The following is a 24,951-nucleotide window of genomic DNA, read 5'->3' as shown; positions in this document are numbered from 1 at the left end:
GTTTATGTTAGTTTTTATTAGAACATCTTTGATACAACTCTGTTTTGATAAGCTTTACTCGTATAATAGCGAGATTAAATGGGTTTTTTTAGTTTTAGATTTATTAATTTTATTTTCTATATATGATTGTTTTGCTTGCATCTTTGTGTGTATACCATATCCATTCCTGTTACTCAAGAAGGCCAATGGAGGGGGTTCGATCCCTCGGGACTGGCATTGCACATGGCTCTGAGCCACCATGAGTCCCCGAAAGAGCAGCATGTGCTCCTGGCCGTCGCTCCAGCCCCTTCCATGAGCTTGTCACTGTTTTAGTTTTGTGTTTCCTAGTCACCTTCCCTGGCTGCCCTGGAACTCCCTCTGTAGACCAGACTGGCCTCATTCAGAACTCTTCTTGCCTCTGCCTCCCAGATGATTGAAAGGTGCACAACCACAGCCTGGCAAATGAGTTTTAAACAAATGAAGTCAGTATGATAAAATACCACCTTCACTTACACCCCAGAAAAACAAAACAGCTCTCTTTTAACTATTAAAGTAAAAATGTCTAAAAACAAATATCTTCACTTGAGCCAAGAGATTAATTTCTCATTGTAATTTTTGATATACTGCTGGAAAAAAATATACCCTTCATTAAGCAAATTCTTGTAATGACTATGAAAATTACCTTTGGCATGTGAAACGGTGTCCCCACCCCTTGTCTCTCTCCCTTCCCACTCCTGATGTCTAGCAGCACAATGGAAGGGGAGCAGAGCCACTCTGTTTTTATGAGCACATTTGAGAAGTAGCCCTGTGCAGTCTATAACACACATGAAAAATAAATATGTCCCTTTAACTTAACCTTCTTAAGGATTGTTGTAGGAACAGTATAAAACAGTGTGGTAAACATAAGAGATGAGAGTTACCATGCTGTAAAGATAGCTCTGTCACTTAAGAGTCTGGCACACATGCATGGTGAGCTAAATTTGATCCCCTATATCCTTATTAAAAGCTAAGCATGGTGGTGTAGGCATGTAATCTTGGCTTGGGGAGGTCATAGTGGCATTTCTTTGTAATCCCAGCACTAGGGAGGTGAAGGCAAGTAGAATCCTGTTCTCTAGCCAGCTAGCTTAGGCTCATCAGCAAACCTCAGGTCCCAATAGGAGACCCTGTCTCAAAATCAATGGTAGACAGCTGCTGTGGGACACCTGAGGCTGATCTCTGACCTCTACTGTCAGGGACATAGACACAGATACTCACACTCACATGTTCATGCGTGCACATGCACGTACGCAAACACACACACACACACACACACACATACACACACTGAGGAGAGGAAGAGGGGAGTAAAGTTATCAAGGAACAGATGTGCCACTGTCTATTTAGTGATCAGCACTAAAGAACTGGAGGGAGAAAGACCAATGGTGACAAAGGGTGGGAGGTCACTATCTCAGGGCTGCTTACACATGTAGAGTCGTGTGAAGGGTTACATTGCTCCAGTTACTGCTCTCATTGTTGGTTCTGTTTATTGGCTTACTCTGTTATTTGGTATAATTGGTATCTTACTAAAGACATTTAGTTAGGTGTGTAGGTGTATTTGAATATATTCCGTCTGTATGTGTCTGGTATATAATGTACAAATATAACATTTGAGTGTAAGTATCAACAGTTGTGGCAATTTCCCTAAGAACGTATCCCATGCATCTGTGTTGAGATAAGCATGCTATAATTATGACAATTAAAGACATTTAAAAGGAGTGAACAGATTTGTTTCTCTTTGTAGTAATTTATTTACCCTGGTAGCTGAACTCAATACAGTCACTCCTTTTTAGTTTACTTTTATCCAATATGGGGTGACCTGTTTTAATTGAGCCTTTTTCCCTAAAACAGAATCGAAACTTGCACAGCTAGCTAGCTCAACTCTTAGTTCTTATAGTGAACATGAAATTTATCTCCTAAGGAAATTCTTACAAAAAATGCTGAAAACTGGATCCTGCATGGAATTTATAATTGAAGGCATTTAGACTTTCTAATACTGTTCTAATGTGAAATGTGCCTGTTTTCAAGAATGTAGTCATTACCTTGTGATTGGAACGTCATAGAAAATTAGGATTGTTCTAAGTCAAAAGGTCTTCTTGTTCACTGAATACATGGCATCTTTCTTGAAAAGGGTCTCTGTTTCTCTCTCACTCACTCTGGCTGGCACCTGTTCTGCCTTAATTCTCTTTCTGGTAGCAACTTTTGGCAAATGCATGGCCTCTAACTTCACTCATGATAATTCAGCTTCAATGCCACAAGAATTTCTTAGTTTCTTTTACTCAAACTCTTGAAAATAATTTATGTTTATAAGATCATAAGTGACAGGCCAGTGGACTTGCTGTATCAGCTCAATCCCTTCCCAGATTTAATCAGTCATGAGTGAGGATGACCCCTGATTGTCCTGAAATATGTCTGGCAGCAATGTAGCCTCCCAAGAAGGAGCAGATGGTGAGAACGCATTGTGATTGACACTCTCTCAACATGCTATGCCTGGTTCAGGGCTCCCAACTACTAACAAGACCATTATTTAAATGTTATTTCCTCAAAGAAATCCCAAACTCTACTCTGTGTGTGCTCCCAACATATGTTCCAGTATACTCTAGGGCTCCATCATAAACATCTATGTCTCTGTCTTGCGATCAAGCCCTTCCCCTGTATAGCTTCTCTGTTTTCTCATAATCTCTTAAACCTGTGGCAACAGGAGCAGCATTTGCCCTACTCATCCTTCTGTACCCTCTGACCTAATGCCGGGTTTATTAGCAGTCTCCTATCATGTATTAAGTCATTGCTTATAATCATTGTTTTGGTTTTTATTCAACTATGACTATTGCTGTTAGTGATATTATAAGGATGTGTCACACAGACCTTCTGACTAGCCCCTCTCTGTTCTGTGCCTTCTTCCTCTCCCTTTGGTTTGTAATGTCTTCTTTATTCTCAGGGCCGTCATCCTACTCTCACTGGTTTCACCTTTCCTTATCTGGTCTCCCTGTCTGCTGGTATATCCTACAAGACTCTCTAGAAATTCGCTCTTCATAGCTTTCTCTGTATAAAAAATAAATAAATAACTTGTTTTCCCTCTTCTGCCTAAAGAAGAATTGTAATCCAAATTTGGTCTCTTTTATATCTTACTCCTGCCAGCCTAATAGGTTCTACTAATAAATGTACAGGAGCACAGCTAAGTACAGGGTTTAAAATAAAGATGTCTGACAGCAGGACATGACCTCGTTCCTGTCTACCAATTAAACATAAGACCCTTGTGTTCTATTCCTTCAGTTCATACATATTAATTGAGCATTCAAGACCCAATGAAATATAGGTGGAATTACAAGCAGGTAAAAAGAGTCTTGTAGTGGCTTAGAAAGAAGAGTAAGAAGATTTTAGCATTAAGGAAACAAGAAGTTAGGTGAGGCAGGGGTGGGGGGAGATGCTAGAGAAAAGAGTTAGAACTCCATGCTTAGAATATGGGTCTTTCAGGACCAGTATAACTTGCAAACCCCTGTCATTATGTTTTGTACATGGAGAGAGCTCAAGAACTCAATGCACATTTATTGGCACGTATGAACAGGGTAGTGGTAATGATGAAGCCTTCGGAATACAAGTTCCAGCTTCTCCTTAGAGCTGTTAACTTTGTTATTTAGCATCTTAGTTTTTTTTTTTTTTTCATTTTCTAATGAATGAATGCCAGCAAGTCTTTTTAAAATTTTTTCCCATCTGATCAAGACTTTTAGATAATTTCTGCTTCTTTGGTAGCTAACATCCCACAAACTCAGCTTCATGCTTCAGTGAGAAGATATTATGGTACTGCCAATGGAAACCACTTCACATTTGGGCAACATCATCATGTCTAAATGGCTCAGATTCAAGTTTCAGGATAGATACAGGTTCCTACACATTTGCTGTCAAGAAACCGCTTTGTAGGAGCCAAACAGTGGAATTCTTCCAAGTGTTAGGCACTATTAGAAGCACCATTAAAATACTGCAGAATTTGAAAGATGATAGTTGTTTTATTTTTTAACATAGCATGATCTGTGGCATTTCTATGAAATGTCAATCAGTCCTTGTTTCTGTTGTGGAGCTGAAGGTAATAGAAAGCTCCGACTTTGACTTATCTTAAAGCCTGTCATTTTTAAAGACTATGATGGGATTAAAGATAACTCAAAGTAGGAACTTGTATAAAAGTTTTGTCTTGCTTTATACAAAAGTGAGTGTGTAGAATAATTCAAGTATTAAAATGCAACTATAAATGCAACTTTAAGAAGACGTTGTGGTCAGTGTGAACTAACCAGTACCCCAGAGCTCCCCAGACTAAACCACCAACAAAGAAATCACATGGTGGGACTCATGGCTCCAGCTGCATATGTAGCAGAGGATGGCCTAGTCGGCCAGCAATGGGAGGAGAGGCCCTAGGACCTGTGAAGATTCAATGCCCCAGTATAAGGGAATGCCAGGGCCAGGAATGGGATTGGGTGGGTTGGGGAGCAGGGGGAGAAGAGAGTGGAGAGGGGATTTTTTGGAGGGGAAACTAGGAAAGGGGATAACATTTAAAATGTAAAAAAAAAAAATTTAATTAAAAAAATAAAATGTAAATAAAGAAAATATCTTATTAAAAAGAAAGAGAGAGAGAGAGAGAGAGAGAGAGAAAGAAAGAAAGAAAGAAAGAAAGAAAGAAAGAAAGAAAGAAAGAAAGAAAGAAAGAAAGAAAGAAAGAAAGAAAGAAAGAAAAAGACATTGTGGGGCTGGAGATATAAGCAGTTAAGAGCATGGATTGCTCTTCCAGAGGTTCTGAGTTCAATTCTCAGCAACCACATGGTGGCTCACAACCATCTGTATTGGGATCTGATGCCCTCTTCTGGTGTGTCTGAAGGCAGTGGCAGTCTCATATAAATAAAATAAATCTTTTTTTAAAAAAGACATTGTAGTAGGGTGACTGTACCTAGAATCCTCTCTCTATGGCCTTTCCTTTCTATTAAAGTAGAAACTAGTTCAAGATAAAAATAATTGGCCATCAGCATATAAGAAAACAATCATATTATATCATAAAATTTATCTATGAGTTTTCTTATAGTCAAGACCAATCAAAGAAAGGAAATGATGGCTGGCAAGCTTGACCTTGCTTAGAAAGCAAAAGCATGCAAGCTCATCTGAAAAGCTATACTGTGTATACTAAATACCAAAAAAGTCATCACATGTTGTTTTCTCATAAATAAGTTGTTATTTATTAAATTCTTAGACTGATGCCTCACTCCTCCTAAGACTACAAATGCCTTGAAGTCAGTGATCTCATCTCTTTTGTTAACCTCTTAGCCTCAGCTGTCTAAAGTAAATGTTTCTAGAAGGAAAAAGGAAAGCAAAATTACATAGATTACTCACTATCCAAGAAATAGAAACTAACACAGTGGGAGATGTCTTTCACCAAAGCACTATAAAATAGTCAGCCTCCCTTACATTGTTAGTGTTTTATATCAATGATTAATAAAAGCATACAGTATAATATTGGTTTATGTCTAAATTTTAGGATTAAGAGACAAACTACATTGATGCTTATCATAAGTCACTATATAATGGAAGAACCTAAACAATATGTAATGTATGTACCTTAATCTCAACTCTTCAATGTCTTTGTTACAATTTTTCTGGTAGGAAATGAATGCATAAGAATAAGACCTCCAATGAGAACCTTAAGTAAGCATCTCTTGAGCTTTAAGTAACAAAGATCCTAGAAAAACTGAGAGAACGGTTAGAAATAATAGAAGCCCAACTTAAAATCCTGAAAAAGGCCATTTACTCTTCACCAAGAGAAAACTTTGCAAAAGTCCTGTCCAGTGTAAAGAATAGCCACTTACCTAATTAAAATATATGAAAATAAGAAGTATTACCTTAAAAACAGTGCCCATGAAAGCAAATTTAGTTACTGATATTTTTAATAGGAATTTGGACAAAAAAAAATGGACTTTTACAGTTGTCACATGGCTTCTACTCTTCCAAACAACATTGTATTTCAACTACAGGTGCAGATTTCTTTTAACATTTCTCTGTATTTTCTCTTTGCCGGCAAACTGTACAGCTTCCATCTCAAGGAAAAATCAATTGCGATTTATCTTCCATAAAGTCAAGTGTTCTAATGGAACTTTCTGCTCATCTCCCTTGCTAATGTCTGCCCAATAGGCTAACAGGTTGTTCTTGTCATGTGGACTGTATCTCAGTTTTCTCAGTTCTTGTGCTGCCTCTCACAGAGTGGACACCTATAAAACATCAAGAACGCTGCAGATTGACTATTGGCTGTGCTCGCAGAGAGACTGCACACCCAGGGCTACTGATATTCTATTCCTCTTATCTGAGATCTGCAGATAGTAAAGTGTTAACTTATCCCTGTACACAATTCTCCATGCTCTCTCAGGCATATGGAAAGCACACTCTTAACAGAGGCTCATCTTCCATAGCTGCAGTTCACATGTACTGAAACACAATGTATGTGAGGCACCTAACCCTTGGTGAGCAGCAAGAACAGCATGGAAAATTAAAAAGACGTGGGTGGCCCTGGAAAAGCTTTATCCAACAAGCATATATCTTGTGGGGTGTTATTAACACGTTGGGGGCTCAGGAAGTAGGTTCTTACCATGTGAGAGACCGTGCAGGCGTAAAGCTGCATCCTGCCCAAGTCTCAAAACTCTGCCTGGTTTTGTTCTGCGTAATGTCCATCTGTCATTTGGTTGGACCAAAAGAAAGATGTGAGGTATTCTCTGTTTGTTTCTTTTTCAAATGTATTAAGTGTGATGAGATATTAAAGATCAAAATAATAAAGCAATACCCTATTTCTTCTTTTTACGACTTTTAAATAAAAAAATAAAAGTAGATAAATCTTAATAGTATATGAATCCATAAAATTATTTCTCGGTGATAGAAATAGTTCTTTTTACTGAGAACCCTATTAAAACAGAAAGTAGCATTAGATCCAGTTTTAACCAAATGTATTCTTTAAGCTTTGTTGTCTGTATATCCAAAGGCTTCTCACAGTCATATTTGTATGATGAGGTTGTTGAAGATAAGAGACTTCTAAGTGGGTTAGAGCCAGCCAGAGCATGCCTTATCTCATCATTTTTAGTATTTGGAACCTGACACCTACATTTTTAAAGCATATATTTATGCTTAGAAAATAAAACATTTGCAGTACTTATCTCAGAACATTTGTGTTTCTAGTTTTCAATGAGGTCCAATGTTCATTGAGCTTCCACTACTTCATATTCCTATTCATATTCAGTCAACAAATGCATGTTACATGCTGACTCTACAAATACTCATGGGAAAAGACACAACAGGAGCCATGGCAGAGCCTCTGCCTTAAAGGAGTAGACATTTTAGAAAGAAGAAATGAACAATAAGCATGAGGCAAAATGAAGTCTATTACAAAAACTCCCCAACAAATAAATGATATCACATATTAGGAAGTGTGTTAGAAAAGCAAGGAGACCATGAATAACTGGGACTGGAAAGCTTAGGAAGTGGAGAGGTGGTTCTCCTTTGGCTAAGGACATGTGTGTGGACTCTCTACACTTCTCTGTCCATGTTAAGGCTGTGTGCTTTCACTCATGCTGTATCACTGGCTAAGATATTTTATCTAGGAAAAGAAAAAGAAACACACTAGGCCACTTAAATTTCTTGTCCCTTCCCTTGTAAATTACTGACCTTCTTTCAAAGATGAAATTTCTCACCTATTCCCCAATACCACTTATAGGCTAAGTATTCCTTTAGCCATTGGGAGTGAATCAGATGCTGTGCAGAAGAACATCATAAATGTCCACATCATGTGAAATAGACAACATCACAAATGTCCACATCATGTGAAATTTAAGGCTACAAAGTCAAAGAACTCATAGTAAGACAGTGAGAGAGATAAGTGGATAGGCAGAGCATAAAATTCTGTTTCTGAATTACTGTAACTATAAAACTCCTGGAAGTTGGTACAAGGTAGTGTGTGTATGTGTGTGTGTGTGTGTGTGTGTGTGTGTGTGTGTGTGTGTGTGTGTAACTATAAATGCTTACATAAATTGGACTAAACGTATATGGTCAATGCAACTGACAATTTTAACAAAATAAATAACAATGCATCTAGACTTGAGAATAAAGAACACAAATAGCTCATATATCTGACACTGAAATTTATATTTCCATCGGGATGGTGCTCTAAGATGTATAAAACCCTTTTTCATATATAATTTTATACATTCCACAAAATGACATAAAATGAATATTATTGTTTCTACTTTGTAAGTGAAGAAATCATGAAGTTAAAAAAGGTTAAAAATTGATATCTTATCCAGGAATTATTTGTGTAAGTCCTGGGCACATTCTACTGCTATAGCTGCAAATGTGTCTTCAAGAGGAGCCACATAGAAACAGAAACCATTTAGCACTGAGAACCTGAAGCTGTGATTGTCATGTGCATGGGGGAGTCATCAGTAGCACCCTTTAACAACAGAAAGCTACCAAAGTATGAACAAGAAAAATGGTTCCCAGATTCAGTCAGAAACATAATAAATGATTTTTATAAAGAATGTTTCTAAACATTGGAGTTGTATTCATAAAAGTTACACAGGTGTTAAAGCTTTGATAAAGGAAAATGGAGTTTGTGTGCTGATCATACTCAAATGTTTTATAAACAAGGGAGCATTAAAAATTAATGTTGTTTTATAGTTGATAGGAACAGGCAAGGTACTGTAAAGTGACTCTAGACACTAGTAACAAACAGTAATTTCAGCAGGGTTTAGGAAGGATCTTGAGAGACTTTAGCATAGAGAACTATAAACCTATTTAATTCTTAAAATGTAAAAACTACATTTTAAAATTTAGTAGTCATGCCATTAGTTTTGGAGAATAGGGACTTTCAAAAGAAATGAAAATAATGCCATCAACATGGGAATATGTGTCTTTAATATGATGCACCATTACTGTGGTTCTCAAGTAGAAAGAGCACTCTGGGGCTGAAGTATCTGTCAGTAGTAGAGCTGTGCTTAATATACACAGAACCCTGGGTTCAATCCCTAATTCTTTTAAAAAATTCTGTCACTCGATAACAACATTAAAATGTACGTCAAAGTAAGGAAGACATTTCCTATTAAATTATTTCTCTGCCCTTACCCCAATGATCCTTTCTGTCTTCCTGTTCACTATTGGTACTCCTGATTCAACATATGAAGACCTTACAGCCAGGATTCACATGTACAAGGAACTGTGCAGAATCTGTCCATCGGGGCCTTGGTTACCTCACTTGTAGCTTAGTTCTTATCCAGTCCTATCTTTTACCTGCAAATGTCATAATTCCACATTTCCTTAAAACTAAATAAAAGGAAAACTTCCTCTCTCTCAGTGACAGAGCCTCTGGGTTCCGTCTACATTTTGAGCCTGGGCAGGTAAATTTAACACAATGGATTTCTCCAAGCTACCCAAAATCCATGATGAAGATAAAGAAAGCACATTTGGTTCTGTGCATGGAGTCTCAGGGCCTATGATTACAGCCTGTGACGTGGCAAGTGCTGCTATGTATGAGCTGGTGAGAGTGGGGCACAGCAAGCTGGTTGGAGAGATTATTCAATTGGAAGGTGACATGGCCACTATCTAGGTGTATGAAGAAACTTCTGGTGTCTCTGTTGGAGACCCTGTAATCTGCACTGGTAAAGCTCTCTCGGTAGAGCTGAGTCCTGGCATTATGGGAGCCATTTTTTATGTTATTCAGAGACCTCTGTGGGATATCAGCAGTCAGACCCAAAGTATCTACATCCCCAGAGGAGTCAATGTGTCTGCTCTCAGTAGAGATATCAAATGGGAGTTTACACCCAACAACCTACTACGGGTCGGTAGTCAGATCACTGGTAGAGATATTTATGGGATTGCCAATGAGAACTCGCTCATCAAACACAAAATCATGTTACCCCCATGTAACAGAGGAAGTGTGACTTACATCGCACAGCCTGAGAATTATGCTGCATCTGATGTCATCCTGGAGCTTAAATTTGAAGGTGTGAAGGAGAAGTTCAGCATGGTCCAAGTATGGCCTGTGTGTCAGGTGCAGCCTGTCACTGAAAAGCTACCTGCCAATCATCCCTTGCTTACTGGCCGAGAGTTCTCAATGCCCTTTGTCCGTGTGTTCAGGGAGGAACTACTGCTATTCCAGGTGCTTTTGGCTGTGAAAAGACTGATTTCCCAGTCTCTATCCAAGTCTACATCAGATTCAGTGAAAGAGGAAATGAGATGTCAAAAGTTCTCCAGGCCCTCCTTGAGCTCACCATGGAAGTTGATGGCAGTCAGTCATGAAGAGGACAGTGCAGGTAGCCAATACTTCTAATATGCCTGTGGCTGTAAGAGAAGCCTCCATTTACACTGGAATTACACTATCAAAATATTTCTGTGACATGGGCCACCACGTCAGTATGATGTCCTACTCTACCTCGAGATGGGCTGAGACCCTAAGAGAAATCTCTGGTCTCTTAGCTGAAATGCCTGCAGGTAGTGAATACCCTGCATACCTTGATGCCCGGCTGACTTCTTTCTATGAGCGAGCAGGCATAGTGAAATGTCTCAGAAACCCTGAGAGACAAGGGAGTGTCAGCATTGTAGGAGCAGTTTCTCCCCCTGGTACTGATTTTTCTGATCCAGCCAGTCACTTCTGCAACTCTGAGTATTGTTCAGGTGTTCTGGGACTTGGATAAAAAGTTAGCTCAATGCAAGCACTTCCCCCTCTGCCAACTGGCTCATCAGCTACAGCAAGTACACATGTGCCTTGGACAAGTATTATGACAAACACTTCACGGAGTTTGTTCCTCTGAGGACCAAAGCTAAGGACATTCTGCAAGAAGAAGAGGATCTGGTGGAAATTGTGCAGCTCGTGGAAAGGCTTCTTTAGCAAAGATGGATAAAATCACTCTGGAGGAAGCAAAACTTATTAAAGATGACTTCCTACAACAAAATGTGTACACTCCTAATGACAGGTTCTGTCCATTCTCCAAGACAGTGGGGATGCTGTCCAACATGATTTCATTCTATGACATGGCCCACCAAGCTGTGGAGACCTCTGTCCAGAGCCACAATAAGATCACATGGTCTATTATCCGGGAGCACATGGGGGAGACTCTCTATAAACTCTCATCCATGAAATTCAAGGATCCAGTGAAAGATGGCCAGGCAAAGATCAAGGCTGACTATGCACAGCTTCTTGAAGATATGCTGAATGCATTCTGTAACCTGGAAGACTAGAACTGTGATTTCCTTCTTCTTCTTCGGCAAGCTCATACCTGTATATTTTCCTGAATTTCTCATCTCCAACCTTTTGCTTCCTTATTGTGCAGCTTTAAGACTAGTGCCTGTGTGTTTTCTTGTTCATTTTGCTGTTTCTTTGGTAGGTCTTATAAAACAAGCATTCATTCCTTTGTTCCAGTGTTTAAAGGGGCTCCCTGATCTTTACATGAAGAGGTGATGCATATGATACACATGTAACATATGCATTGTAACATACATACTGTAAACTTGTATGTAGGGTGACTACCCCTTCCCTCTTCTCCAGTAAACTGTAAACAGGACTACTCCATGTACTGTGTTGGGAATGAAAGGACTGATCTCCATACCGTGTATGGGTGCATACGAAATTACTCAGCATTTGTAGTCAGACCACTTGCAACTTAGTGTTTTGTTGAGTAACCATTTTGCAGGAAATATTTCCATTTAAAAATGTAAAAGATTAATGTTCCAATTATTTGTAGCTTCCCTAGTATCAATCAGGACTGTTTGTGGGGCACTTGGGAACTATTTTGTTTTTTTAACAGACATTTGCAAGACTGAAAATAATAGATAAATCAGTTCCCTCTGAAAATGTGAAAGAAAGAAAAAGATCCAAGTGGTCAAACTTAAATTGACGTCATCTTGTTAAAGTATATTTTATTTCACTAAGAGAAATTTAATATCAAGGACTTTTATATACTCAATTACTAGAAAACCTTTTCTTTTTTAAATACAATTTAAAAATCACTGAAAATGTGATCCACATCATAGCCATTCTTTTCCTCAGACTTAGATGAACTTCTCAGAGTGGGGGTGGGGTGGGGACTAGAGTACCACAGACACACTGCAGTGCCTGCAGGCAGTCTTCCCCTGGAGAACCGCCTGCTGTAGAAGTTTGGGGCCAGAGTGGCATGGTTTTCACAAGGTACATGTGTCACGTGTTTGTTTGCCTGTTGACATTCTGAAAACAGCAAGTTTACCAATTGCAGAAAATATTTTCTGTTTCTCTTTCACTGGCCCAGCAAGTTTCTCAAAGGTATCTGGTCAGCAGCTTCCTTCCTGTTGATAGAGATGAAAGTTGTTCTTGTATTTAACTGGTAACAAAAACAAAAGAAGAAAGAAAAGAAAAGATCAATTTCTGTCTCACTGTTTCAGTGTGTTTAAATAATAATTCCCATATTTCCATAATAAGGCTCTATTCAGAGAGCTTGGAGAGCGAGCTCCCTATTCACTCTCATCAGCTGATCATGCTGGCACATGCTTCCTCTTCAGGAGGGGAAAGGCTATTGGAAGATGGCTAACACTCTCAAGTACACAAGTGTAATAGCATGAAGTATTTATTTTAAGGCTTGGTATGTTGTTTAAATTATTAAGTAGTGCATTTCTTATGGTCTTTTGGGTAGACACAGTCAGTATACACTTCAGATGTAATGTGTAAATCCTTGTTAGTGTATGTCTACACAGTGGACTGCTATTGAAGAAGAATATTCTTCCAACTATTGAACACTATTGACAGATATGGATTATACAGTGACTTTTTGGGAGATGAATTAACAGTGCTGCTTAATCAGTTTGCTTCCAATGTGGCTTCATATCCAGGAGCCCTGACTAGTGGAGATGAGAAAGATTTCAAAATCTTTCTGCTTATACCTACCAGCAACCTAGGCTTGTGAGCAGAATGAATGACCCCAAGAAACTACTTGACCAAGTTTGTTTTTGTTGTCCTGGATTCGAGATGTGCATTCTTCCTTGATCTAAGACTGTTAATGTATGAGGCTATAGAAAGAGTCCCCAGATTTTCACTGTAACTTTCCATTTGCCCACACTGTAGAGCTTCAGACTGTTCACTGATAGTGCATCTTTAGTGGGGATGTGTTCAACAACACAGTTTACTGCTTCTGTCCATTGGTTAGGTACAAATATCTGCCTCTGACTCTTTCAGCTGTTTGTTGGGTCTTCTGGAGGGCAGTCATGCTAGGTCTCTTTTTGTGAGCACTCCACAGCCTCAGTATAGTGTCAGGCCTTGGGACCTCCCCTTCAGCTGGACCCCACTTTGGGCCTGTCACTGGACCTTCTTTTCCTCAGGCTCCTCTCCATTCCCATCCCTGTAATTTATTCAGACAGGAACAATTATGGGTCAGAGTTGTGACTGTGGAATGCCCACCCTTCCCCCCCCCCAATCCCTCATTTGATTCCCTGTCTTCCTGTTGGAGATAGGCTCTATAAGTTCCCTCTCCCTACTGTCAGGCATTTCATCTTAGGTTTTTCCTTTCAGTCCTGGGAGTGTCTGACCTTCCAGGTCTCTGGTCCATTCTGGAGGGTCCCCCCAACCTCTTATTTCTCGAGGTTGCCTATTTCCATTCTTTCTGCTGGCCCTCAGGGCTTCAGTCCTTTTCCACTCACCCAATACCAGATCAGGTTCCCCTCTCCCCCTCTCCCCCACTCCAATCCCTCAACCCCCTCCACTTTCCCTCCCAGGTCCCTCCCAACTTGATTGCTTTCTTCTACCTCCCAAGTGGAACTGAGGCATCCTCGCTTGGGTAGTTCAGCTTGTTGACCTTTTTGAGTTCAGTATCAGGTATTTTGTACTTTGCGGGGGAGGGGCAGCTAACATCCACTTATTAGTGAGTTCATACCATGCATGTCCTTTTGGGTCTGAGTTACCTCACTCAGGATGATATTTTCTAGTTCCACCCATTTGCCTGCAAAACTCAGGATGTTCTCGTTCTTAATAGCAAAGTGTTCCCCTTGCTCCACATCCTCACCAGCATGAGCTGTCTCTTGAGTTTTTGATCTTAGCCATTCAGATAGATGTATGATGGAATCTCAGAGTTTGTTTAATTTGTGTTTCCCTCTTGGCTAAGGATAGTGAACATTTATTTAAGTGCTTATCGGCCATTAGAGATTACTCTGTTTAGCTCTGTACTCCATTTTTAAATTGGATTATTTGGTTTGTTGATGTCTAGTTTCTTGAGTTTTTTATATATATATATATATATATATATATATATATATATATATATATATATTAGATGTAAATATAGAAGTAATTCCATACCCCTATGGACACTTGATTTTTGACAAAGAAGCCAAAATTATACAGTGTAAAAAAGAAAGTATCTTCAACAAATGTTGCTGGTCTAACTGGATGTCTGTATGTAGAAGAATGCAAATTGACCCATATCTATCATCCTTCCCAAAACTCAAGTCCAAGTGGATCAAACACCTCAACATAAAACTGGATATACTAAATCTGATAGAAGAGAGTGGGAAATAGCCTTGAACGCACTGGCACACAAAATAACTTTCTAAGCTGAACACCAGTAGCTCAGGCACTAAAATCAACAGTAAATAAATGAGATCCCATGAAATGGAAAAGCAAAGGACACTGTCAATAGGACAAAACAACAGTCTACAGAATGGGAGAAAAATCACTAACACTACATCCTGTAGAGGGCTAACATCCAAAATATATAAAGAGTCCAAACCCTTTAATTTTTTTTGTCGGTGTTTTGTTTTGTTTTGTTTGCTCATTTGTTCATTTCATTCATTTTTGTGTTTGTTTTGATAATAGCCATTTTGGCTATGTTAAGGTGAACATAGTTTATAATATTCATTTCCCTGATGATGATAATAAGGATGTTAAACACTTTTTTTCTTTTGAGAAATCTGTTTACTTCTGTAGCCTGTTTTTGAATTGGCTTTTTATTTTCTTGGTGTTTAGTTTTTGTTTTAGTTCTTTATATATTCTAGACACTAGCCTTCTATATAGCTGGCAAAGAATTTCTCCTATGCTATAGATAAATCTTCACTCAGCTTACATGTTTCTTTGCTATATGAAGCTTTTTAATTTCATGAGGTTCCAGTTGTCAATTTCTGCCCTTATTTCTGGAACAAATGAGATTCAGTTAAATAGATCTATGCCTATTCCTGTGTCTTTGTAGCTCTGGGTTTTTTTGTTTGTTTGTTTATTTGTTTTTCCTCTAGGTCAAGGATTTTAGATTTTTATATTGAGATCTTTAATCTATTTAGATTTTATTTCTGTGCATGGTAAAGATAAGGGTCTAGAATTATTCTTATACCTATGAGCACCCAATGTTTAGGCACTGTTTGTTTGAATAAATAGATCACTAAAGGTCAATAGTCTTAAACTAGTGTAGACATTTCTACTTAGAGTGGGCCAAGAGTAGTCAAAACTGCTTCTTCCTGTTTTCTTTTCATCCAAGAAAAATTTGAAGATTAACTTATTTATTCTTCCCATCACACAATCCTCCACACTGTTACCTACAACTTTTTGTTCAGTACCAGCCAATTTTAACCATATTCTCATTCATTCTTTGAGAATCTCGTACATACTTGGCATACTCACAATTTTCCCCACAGTTCTTCCCATAACCAACTTCCCAACATTTCCTCCCAAGCTTAAGACTCCTTCTCCTCCATCAAGTTCAGTTTGTGTTGCTCAGCTAGTCTTGGGGGCCAGGGGAAGACCTGAGTCAACTTATCAGGGATCACATCATTAATGAAAAACTAAGTCTCCCTCTCCCGACAGCTCTCAAATGCCAATAGCTCCTCATCAAATGGTAGGATTTCAGGTCCACCTTCTCTCCTCTATGCTTTGATTTTTGTGTGGCTGCAGGGTGCACAGGTCTTGTGTGTACACTCTCACACTAGCTGTGAGTTCATGTGTGTAACCACTTTGCTATGTCTGATATATGTTGTTTCCTTAACGTCATTCTTCACCTCTGGCTCTTACAATCTTTCACCCCCCTCTTTCATGAAAACCCCTAACCTTTGCAGGGAAGGTGATAAATATACAAATAAATGTAAATATAAATATGTTCATTTAGGGCTGAGCGCCCCACGATCTCTCATTCTCTTCACATTGACCAGCTGAGGCTCTCACAATCTGACTAGTTTTGAACTTCAAGTAGTTTTTGCTCAAATAAAAAAATACTACAGTGTCTCTGTTTACTCTGAGAAAAACAGTACATACTTGCCAGGCTATGTTCTTACCTCATGGTCAGATGGCTCACTAAAATGTCAGAGAGTTTAAGTTATTCTATATGCCCATTAGTTCTGCTGCTTTGGGATGTAATGACTCATATTAGTAATCTACATAATAAAAAGGGTTGATGAATTTTTACCAGACTGTCCTTTTGGGACTATAATTTTCAACACGATGGAAGCTTTGCCAATCCTTCAGTGCTCAAGCATTGCCTGCACTGACTGACAGCAGCATAAGTACTACAACTTTGTGTTATCTGCAAAAGTCAGACATCACATCATATAGATCGGGCAAGGCCTTTACTTGAAGAGTTACCGAATATACTTGATTAAAACATCACCATCCTGTAGGCAAATATAGTGACTTTGAAATCTCATTAAAATTGATTTCAGATTTGGTGCTATAGATTAGTTGATAAGTCTATTCTTTTCAGAGACTTTAAATCAATTAGAGCCAAAACATAAGAAGAAAATCCTGGTCTTCACAGGTTGGTTTGATTTTTAGCACTTTCAGAATGACTGAATTTCCAAATAGGCAATGACCGTCCCTGAATCTTATTGGGGTAGGGGTGGGGGAGTTGGACTCCCAGGGATCATAACAGCATATACAAGTTCTAATCAGACAAAAGTTCCAGCAGAGAGAGGGGAGGTGAGCATGAAGTCTCATTCCTAACTGAGGCGCTATTGACAACTAATAGCTCAAGAGGGAGGAAGAGTCAATTTTCTTTACTAGTGTAGTCCCTGGTCAATTGACCACTATGCAGTAGAAGAACACACTCGAGAATATTGGCAGCACAAACTAGACTCAGTAGGTTTTAAAAAGGGAGTGGGGAACACACAGTTGTGTGAACAGGAAAGGGAGGGTGGATCTGGGAGCAGCTGGGAGGATGGAAATGAATATATCTAATGAAAATACATCATTTGAAATTCTCAAAAGAATTTTAAAAAATAGGAAAATCAATGAAGTAAGCTTATTCACTGATGTAAACTGACCATTATTCTATATGTAGCTGAGGTATGATACCTTGGTACATTTTTATAATTTTTGATTTTGATTTTGATTTTTTATATAATTTAGGTATAGGTTTTATATCAGATTTTCAATTTTCAACTTGTTGGGCTTAAAAAAGTACATATACCTATGTCTCAGTGCCTTTTGTGCTAAGTAGTTTATAATGAAGAAACATATTGTCCCGTAGGTCTGGAGTCCAGGAAGTTGAAGGCCAGATTCTACAGCTCTCTCTCAGATCCTGTCTTGCCTTCTGTAGTTCTTAACTTTTCTTTCTGTTTTTATGTTTGTTTTACACTTTGACTTTTGTTTCTATGTTGAGAATTGTTTCTTTATTGGAATTGGTATATTTTATAATATATAATGGTCTCTCTCTTGATAATGTATCTTGGAAGGGATCAGTCTCCTTGGTGTGGTTCACAGAACAGGTTATACCTGTACTTTTCATAATCTCTGAGGATAATTACCCATCACAGTCTTTTCCTCACAGACCCCTAGCAGCGAGCTAAAATTTTAAAGTGGTGAACTGTGACCTGCCGGCCACACAGACTTTTTTTTTTTTAATTTCTTTCTGGTGAGTCCTCCCCTGCCACAATCCCCATCATACTCTTCAGACTTTATTCTCAATTCTATCGCCGTATTTTTTTTCCATTTTTAATTTCATATAAGTAGCATCTACAGCCTTTTTACTCTGTGTTTGGTTTTATTCACCTAATCAGATGTTTTCAAACTATCAAGTAGATCACTGTCTTAGTTTAACACCTGCTGTATTAAACACTCTGATAAAAGCAACTTAAGGAAGAAATGATCTATTTTGGCTCATAGTCCAAAGTGCAGTCCAAAGAACAGAAAGCAAAGAATCAGGAGCTTAAAAAAAATTGGTCCATCCTGCATCCACAATCAAGAAATAAAGACAGGGCTGGAGAGATGGCTCAGTGGTTAAGAATACTGACTGCTATTCCAAAGGTCCCAAGTTCAAGTTCCATCAAACACATGGTGGCTCACAATCATATGTCATGAGATCTGACGCCCGCTTCTGGGGTGTCTGAAGACAGCTACAGTGTACTTACATATAATAAATCAATCAATCAATCTTTAAAATAAAAGAAGAAGTAAAGACAAGTGACTTGCATGCTGGTGCTGTTTGCTTTCTCTGTTTTATGAGGTGCAGGACCCCACACACACACACACACCCTGCCTGCCCAGAGAATGATCTCACCCATGGTAATGGACCCTCTCACATCAGTTCATCTAATGAAGACAATTCCCAACAGGCATGCTCAGGGGCAATCTCCCTGGTGATACTAAGTCTACCAAGTTGACAATTAACACTAACCATCATATTCACTGATCTGTAACCATTAAGTAGTATTCACATGGTGAATTTCGTACAGTTCACCCATTTTTCTATTGATGGGCATTAGAACTATACTCAGCTTGGAGATACTGTGAATAAACAGCCCATAACAAGAATACAGTCATATGTGTATCTTGCTTTACTTTTCAAATATCTGACAAGTGATTTCAAAAAAATACACATTTTCACCTGTTCGTGAGTGGTATATAGGAATTTGTCTACCTGAGCTGCTGTACCTTCATGGATGTTCATTATTGTGGTCTTTTTAATTATAGTTTTAATTACAGTAACTAGACCATGTAAGTATCATGTAGATATTGGTAATGTTGCTTATGCTACATTTATATTTTTTTGCTATTTTTCCAGTCAATATTTTGTTCTTTCATTCTCCTTTTTAGTAGCCATGGCTTGCCTGGAACTCCCTCAAACTCATAGTGATTTGCCTGTCTCTGGCTCCCAAATGCTGGAATTACAGGTGTGTGTGCTACCATACCCAGCTGCCTCCCACCTCAGCTTTCTGAGTGATAAGTTTCAAGTGTAAATTGCCACCAGGCATCATCCTTGACTTGATGTTCAGCTTTGGCGATCCTACTGTTCAGTTTTTAAGAGTGCTTTGCTCTTTTTCCGATTTGCTATTAACATATTTTATTGTATTGGATTGTGAATGATAACTTGTTTCATCATTGAACTATATTATCCTCTCTTGAATATTTGTTATAGTAGTTATTTATTTTTAATTGAAAATTCATATAATGTATTCTATTTCCCCCTCCCCCATCTCCTCCCTGATTCTCCCCATCTACACGTCCATCCAACTGCATGCCTTCTTTCTCTTTAGAGAGCAAACAAGCAAATAAAAAAAAATCAATAAAATAAAGCACAACAGAAAAAAGTAAGAAAGCTGAATAATAGTATTCCATTGTGTAAATGGACCACATTTTGTGTATCCATTCTTCCATTGAGGGACTTCTGGGTTATTTCAAACTTCTGGCTATTACAAATAAGGCTGTTTATGAACATGGTGGAGCACACATCCTTATTGGTGGGGCATCTTTGGGGTATACGCTCAAGAGTGGTATAACTGTGTCTTCAGGTAGAACTATTTCTAATTTCCTAAGGAACTGTCAGATTGATTTGCATAGTGGTTGTACCAGCTTGCAATCCCACCAGCAGTGGAGGAGTGTTATTCTTTCTCTACATCCTGGCCAGCATGTGTTGTCACTTGAGTTTTTGATCTTTGCCATTCTGATTGAAGTAAGAGGAAATCTCAGGGTCATTTTTGATTTGCATTTCTTTGATGACTGAGGACTTTGACTATTTCTTTAAGTACTTCTCTGCCATTCAAAATTCTTCTATTGTGAATTCTCTGTTTAGCTCTGTACCCCATTTTAATTGGGTTATTTTGGGTGTTTTGGAAGTTAGCTTCCTGAGTTCTTTAAATATTTTGGTTATTAGGCCCCTGTCAGAGATGTAGGGTTAGTGAAGATTTTTTTCCCAGTCGTCTGCAGGTTGCTGTTGATGGTGTCTTTGGTCTTACAGAAGCTTTTCAGCTTCATGAGATCCCATTTATTGATTGCCTGAGTTCATCACACAATGGAATACTATTCAGCTATTAAAAACAAGGACATCATGAATTTTGCAGGCAAATGGATGGAACTAGAAAATATCATCCTGAGTGAGGTAACTCAGACCCAAAGGACATGCATGGTATGTACTCACTAATAAGTGGATATTAGCCAAAAAGTACAGAATACCTAGGACACAACCCCACAGACCATAAGAAATATAACAAGTAGAAAGGCGCAAGTGAGGATGTTTTAATTCCAATTAGAAGGGGGACAGAAATAATCATGGGAGGCAGAGGGTGCTCTTTTGCTACATTCATATTGTAAGTTCAGTAGGTTACTCTGTGAGGTCCTCATGTGGAAAACAATACTCATTCTGCCTTAAAAAGAGAGAATTAAGACAACTCAAAGTTTAAAAGCTTACCAAGAATTGCAAGCATATTGGTAGAGGAGCCAGAAATAGAACTTAATCACTAAGTCTCTCAGTTCAGCTGTGTACACTATTTCTAAGCCCTCAGCATAAGTATATGTAGTTAATTGTACATTTTCTAATGAGTATGGGGAAATTATCATAGTTAAATATAAGTCTCAAATATTTTGGAAACTTTAGCTACTGATTTCAATCTTCTGTATCAAACATCTTACTAAAACTCCTAGCAAGTACAAAATTTGTCTGTTTTTAATTTTACTACAGTTAACCCTCCAAGGACCACCATCAAAAGAACAGGAAGGCTCGCACTGACATAGCAAATGGTTTCTTTCTTTACTGCTTGTCAGTTTCTTTATATACAAGACACAGTCAACAAATGAGTATTTAATATAGTTATTCACTGATAGATATAGAAATTTAGCTAGGCATATTGTAATCATAGTCCTAAATTTTTACTAAGTTAATTTGCTAAAAATATCAGAAATCTTACTTATGAATTAATTAGAATTCTCATTCTGAAATTTTACATTGAAGAAAAAAAAATAACATTTAAAAGATACAAAATAATGGGAAGAGAAAATGGGGCTGGAAAAACAGGTCCAAAACAGATAAAGATGGGATAAAAATGATTACATGAGCATGCACATGTGTCTGTGTGTGTGTGTGTGTGTGTCAGTGTCACTGTTATTTTGTACAATAATATGTACCAATAAAAATATTCCCATAAAGAGGAGTTATAGTGGCTCTGTGGAGAAGACATCACATGGTTGTACTTGAGTAGTATGTGTCAGTCCTAGGTTCCATCATCAATACCACATGATGCCAGATCCGGCAGCACAGTCCTAGAAACCCAGCACTTGGAAGTAAGACAGGATAATCAGAAGTTCAAGAGCATCCTCAGCTCCATGGTGAGATGCAGGATGGCCTGAACTACATAAGACTCTCTCTCAAAAGCAAAGCAAAACAAAACAAACAACAAAAACTGTGACAGGCATAGTGACTCATGCCTGTAATCCCAGAGCTCCAAAGACTATAACAGGAAGATCACAAGTTTGAGGCTAGCCTGAGCTAAAGAATAAAACCCTGCCTCAAGCAAATACTCAAATAAAACATAATCTTAATAATAAATTAATTTAAATAAATTAAAACCTTAATAGAAATCCCTGAAAATAGGAATGTGGATCTTGGGAGCGAACTCGGTGGAGGGTCCCATGGTCCCCTGCAGGCACCCTAGCACACCCAGGATCTTGAGATCACTGGTGAGTTGAACGCAACATCTGTTCCAAAAAACCCAGAGGGTCTTTTGCCAACGGGAACAGGGTCAAAGGAAACCTACGCGACCAGTGGCTGGGGATCATTCCAGTCTGCACCAGCCCTGTGCCATCTTGGGCGCAAACTCAGCGGGCCCTAGCACACCCAGGATCTTGGGATCACTGAGACCAGTCTACCCAGGAGAGCACGTGGATGGCAGAAGCAGCAGAGCTCTTAACTTCCGTGCCATCTTCCTAGCTCCTAAAGCTCAGTTATTCTTAGTATGTAACCCTAAACTTAATTTTGTTCTGGAAAGTGGTTTAAGAGCAGGTAGCTAAAGTGGCATGCAGGGTTTTTTTTTTTTTCATTATTTTGTTTATTTACTTTTCAAATGTTGTCCCCCTTCTCAGTCTCCACTCCCCCCCCCAAAAAAAAACTCCCCACCCCATCGCCCCTTCCCTTTGCCTCTAAGGGGGTGCTCTCTCACCCACCCACTCCCACCTCATCCCTCTAGCATCCCCTTCTCTGGGGCAACAAGCCTTCACAGGAACAAACGCCTCCCCTCCCATTGATGCCAGATAAGGCAGTCCTCTGCTACATATGTAAAGGGAACCAAGGACAGACCCACTCTTTGGTGGGTGGTTTAGTCTCTGGGAGGTCTGAGGGACCTGGTGAATTGATATTGTTGTTCTTCCTAATCGGTTTAGACTGAGACACTCTATATCCGTGCACAGCCTGCACTTGGTAGCTGCATTGTGCCCAAGGAAAAGAATACCTTGTTGTTAGGAAATGCATTCTAAAGGGGATAGACTTCCAGTTTGCTCTAAGCCAACTTTGTCCTGTGTGTGCACACCTACAGAGATGCAGACACAGTGAAGGAGTGAAGGAATACCTGTGACATGTTTTTGAAAATAAATGAACCTGAATAAAAAAGAACTAAAGCTAATCTACAATTTTATACGTCTAAAAGTATTTTTAATTGTTTTTTTTATTTTTTAGATATTTTCTTCATTTACATTTCCAATGCTATCCCAAAAGTCCCCCATACCCACTCCCCTACCCACCCACTCCCACTTCTTGGCCCTGGCGTTCCCCTGAACTGAGGCATATAAAGTTTGCAAGACCAATTGGCCTCTCTTTCCACTGATGGCCAATTAGGCCATCTTCTGATTCATATGCAGCTAGAAACACAAGCTCTGGGGGGTACTGATTAGTTCATATTGTTGTTCCATCTATAGGGTTGCAGATCCCTTTAGCTCCTTGGGTACTTTCTCTAGCTCCTCCATTGGGGGCCGTTATCCATCCAATAGCTGACTGTGAGCATCCACTTCTGTGTTTGCTAGGCCCCGGCATAGCCTCACAAGAGATAGCTCTATCTGGGTCCTTTCAGCAAAATCTTGCTAGTGTATGCAATAATGTCAGCGTTTGGAGGCTGATTATGGGATGGATCCCCAGGTATGGCAGTCTCTAAATGTCCATCCTTTCATCTCAGCTCCAAACTTTGTAACTCCTTCCATGGGTATTTTGTTCCCAATTCTAAGAAGGGGCAAAGTGTCCACACTTTGGTCTTCATTCTTCTTGAGTTTCATGTGTTTTGCAAATTGTATCTTGTATCTTGGGTATTCTAAGTTTCTGGGCTAATATCCACTTATCAGTGAGCACATATCATGTGAGTTCTTTTGTGATTGGGTTAACTCAATCAGGATGATGCCCTCCAGGTCCATCCATTTGCCTAGGAATTTCATAAATTCATTCTTTTTAATAGCTGAGTAGTACTCCATTGTGTAAATGGACCACATTTTCTGTATCCATTCCTCTGTTGAGGGACATCTGGGTTCTTTCCAGCTTCTGGCTATTATAAATCAGGCTGTTATGAACATAGTCGAGCATGTGTCCTTCTTACTGGTTGGAACATCTTTTGTATATATGCCCAGGAGAGGTATTGAGGGATCCTCCCGTAGTACTATGTCCAGTTTTCTGAGGAACCGCCAGACTGATTTCCAGAGTGGTTGTACAAGCTTGCAATCCCAGCAACAATGGAGGAGTGTTCCTCTTTCTCCACATCCTCTAAACTAAGTTTTTAAACTTAAAACTTTAGTTTTATGTTGATGTTCCTATGGTTTTTATTGTTTTAGATATTGTGTGCATGAGTGTTTCTCTGCATGTGTGTATGTGTGCCATATAAATGCCTGATGCACAACGAGGTCAGAAGAAGTCTTCAAAACCTCTGGGATTAGAACATGGTTATGAACAACCACATGGGCGCTGAAAACTGAATTTAAAAAACTGGATAAAAAATAACTAAAGCTAATCTTGCAACAACAAGTGCTAAGAGACTGATGAGCCATCTTTGCTTCGAGCTCCATATTTGGGGGTTCTATTTGTGTGTGTGTGTGTGTGTGTGTAGTGTAGTGTACATGTGTATAAGCAATGTGCACATGTATAATATGGAAACCAAAGAGGGTGCCAACTGTCCTCCTTCATGCTCTTGGTCTGTCCCTCCTCTAAGGCAGAGACACCATACCCAGGCCAGATGCCAGCAATCCTAGCAGTCACCCTGCCCCCTTCCTAGCTCAATTCTGGAACCATGGGCCTTTCCAGGAATGTTTGGCTTTCCCAATTCTTATATTTGTAGAATGTAAGCTCTTAACCATAGAAACATGTTGATTCTCTGGTTTTGGTTTTCAATCAAAATGGTAACACAGGCTGGCAGGATGGCTCATCGGTTAAGAGCACTGACTGCTCACAAACATCTACAATGAGAAACACGATAAAGCTGTCTCCTGAGAGGCTCTGCCAGTGTGTGATTAATACAGAAGTGGATGTTCACAGCCATCCATTGGACTTAGCACAGGGTCCCCAATGAAGGAGCTAGAAAAAGGACCCAAGGAGCTGAAGGAGTTTGCAGCCCCATAGGAGGAACAACAATATGAACCAATCAGTATCCCCAGAGCTCCCTGAGACTAAACCACCAGTCAAAGAAAACACATGGTGGGACTCTCAACTGCATATGTAGCAGAGGATGGCCTAGTCGCTCATCAATAGGAGT

At 39.1% G+C, this 24,951-nt stretch overlaps 1 protein-coding gene and 1 pseudogene across 7 annotated transcripts in view; both read left to right on the top strand.

Moving 5' to 3' along the window:
- Positions 1-24,951, top strand: part of Arb2a (ARB2 cotranscriptional regulator A) — a 475,504-nt gene that overhangs the window by 396,445 nt on the left and 54,108 nt on the right. The window lies entirely within an intron of this gene.
- LOC110307902 (V-type proton ATPase catalytic subunit A pseudogene) lies at positions 9,197-11,417 on the top strand (annotated as a pseudogene).

This window comes from Mus caroli, unplaced genomic scaffold (assembly GCF_978045245.1).
Source record: "Mus caroli unplaced genomic scaffold, Mus_caroli_1 scaffold_15, whole genome shotgun sequence".
Classification (NCBI taxonomy): Eukaryota; Metazoa; Chordata; class Mammalia; order Rodentia; family Muridae; genus Mus; species Mus caroli.
Note: the sequence above shows the minus strand (reverse complement) of the source record. Positions and strands in the feature narration are given on the sequence as shown.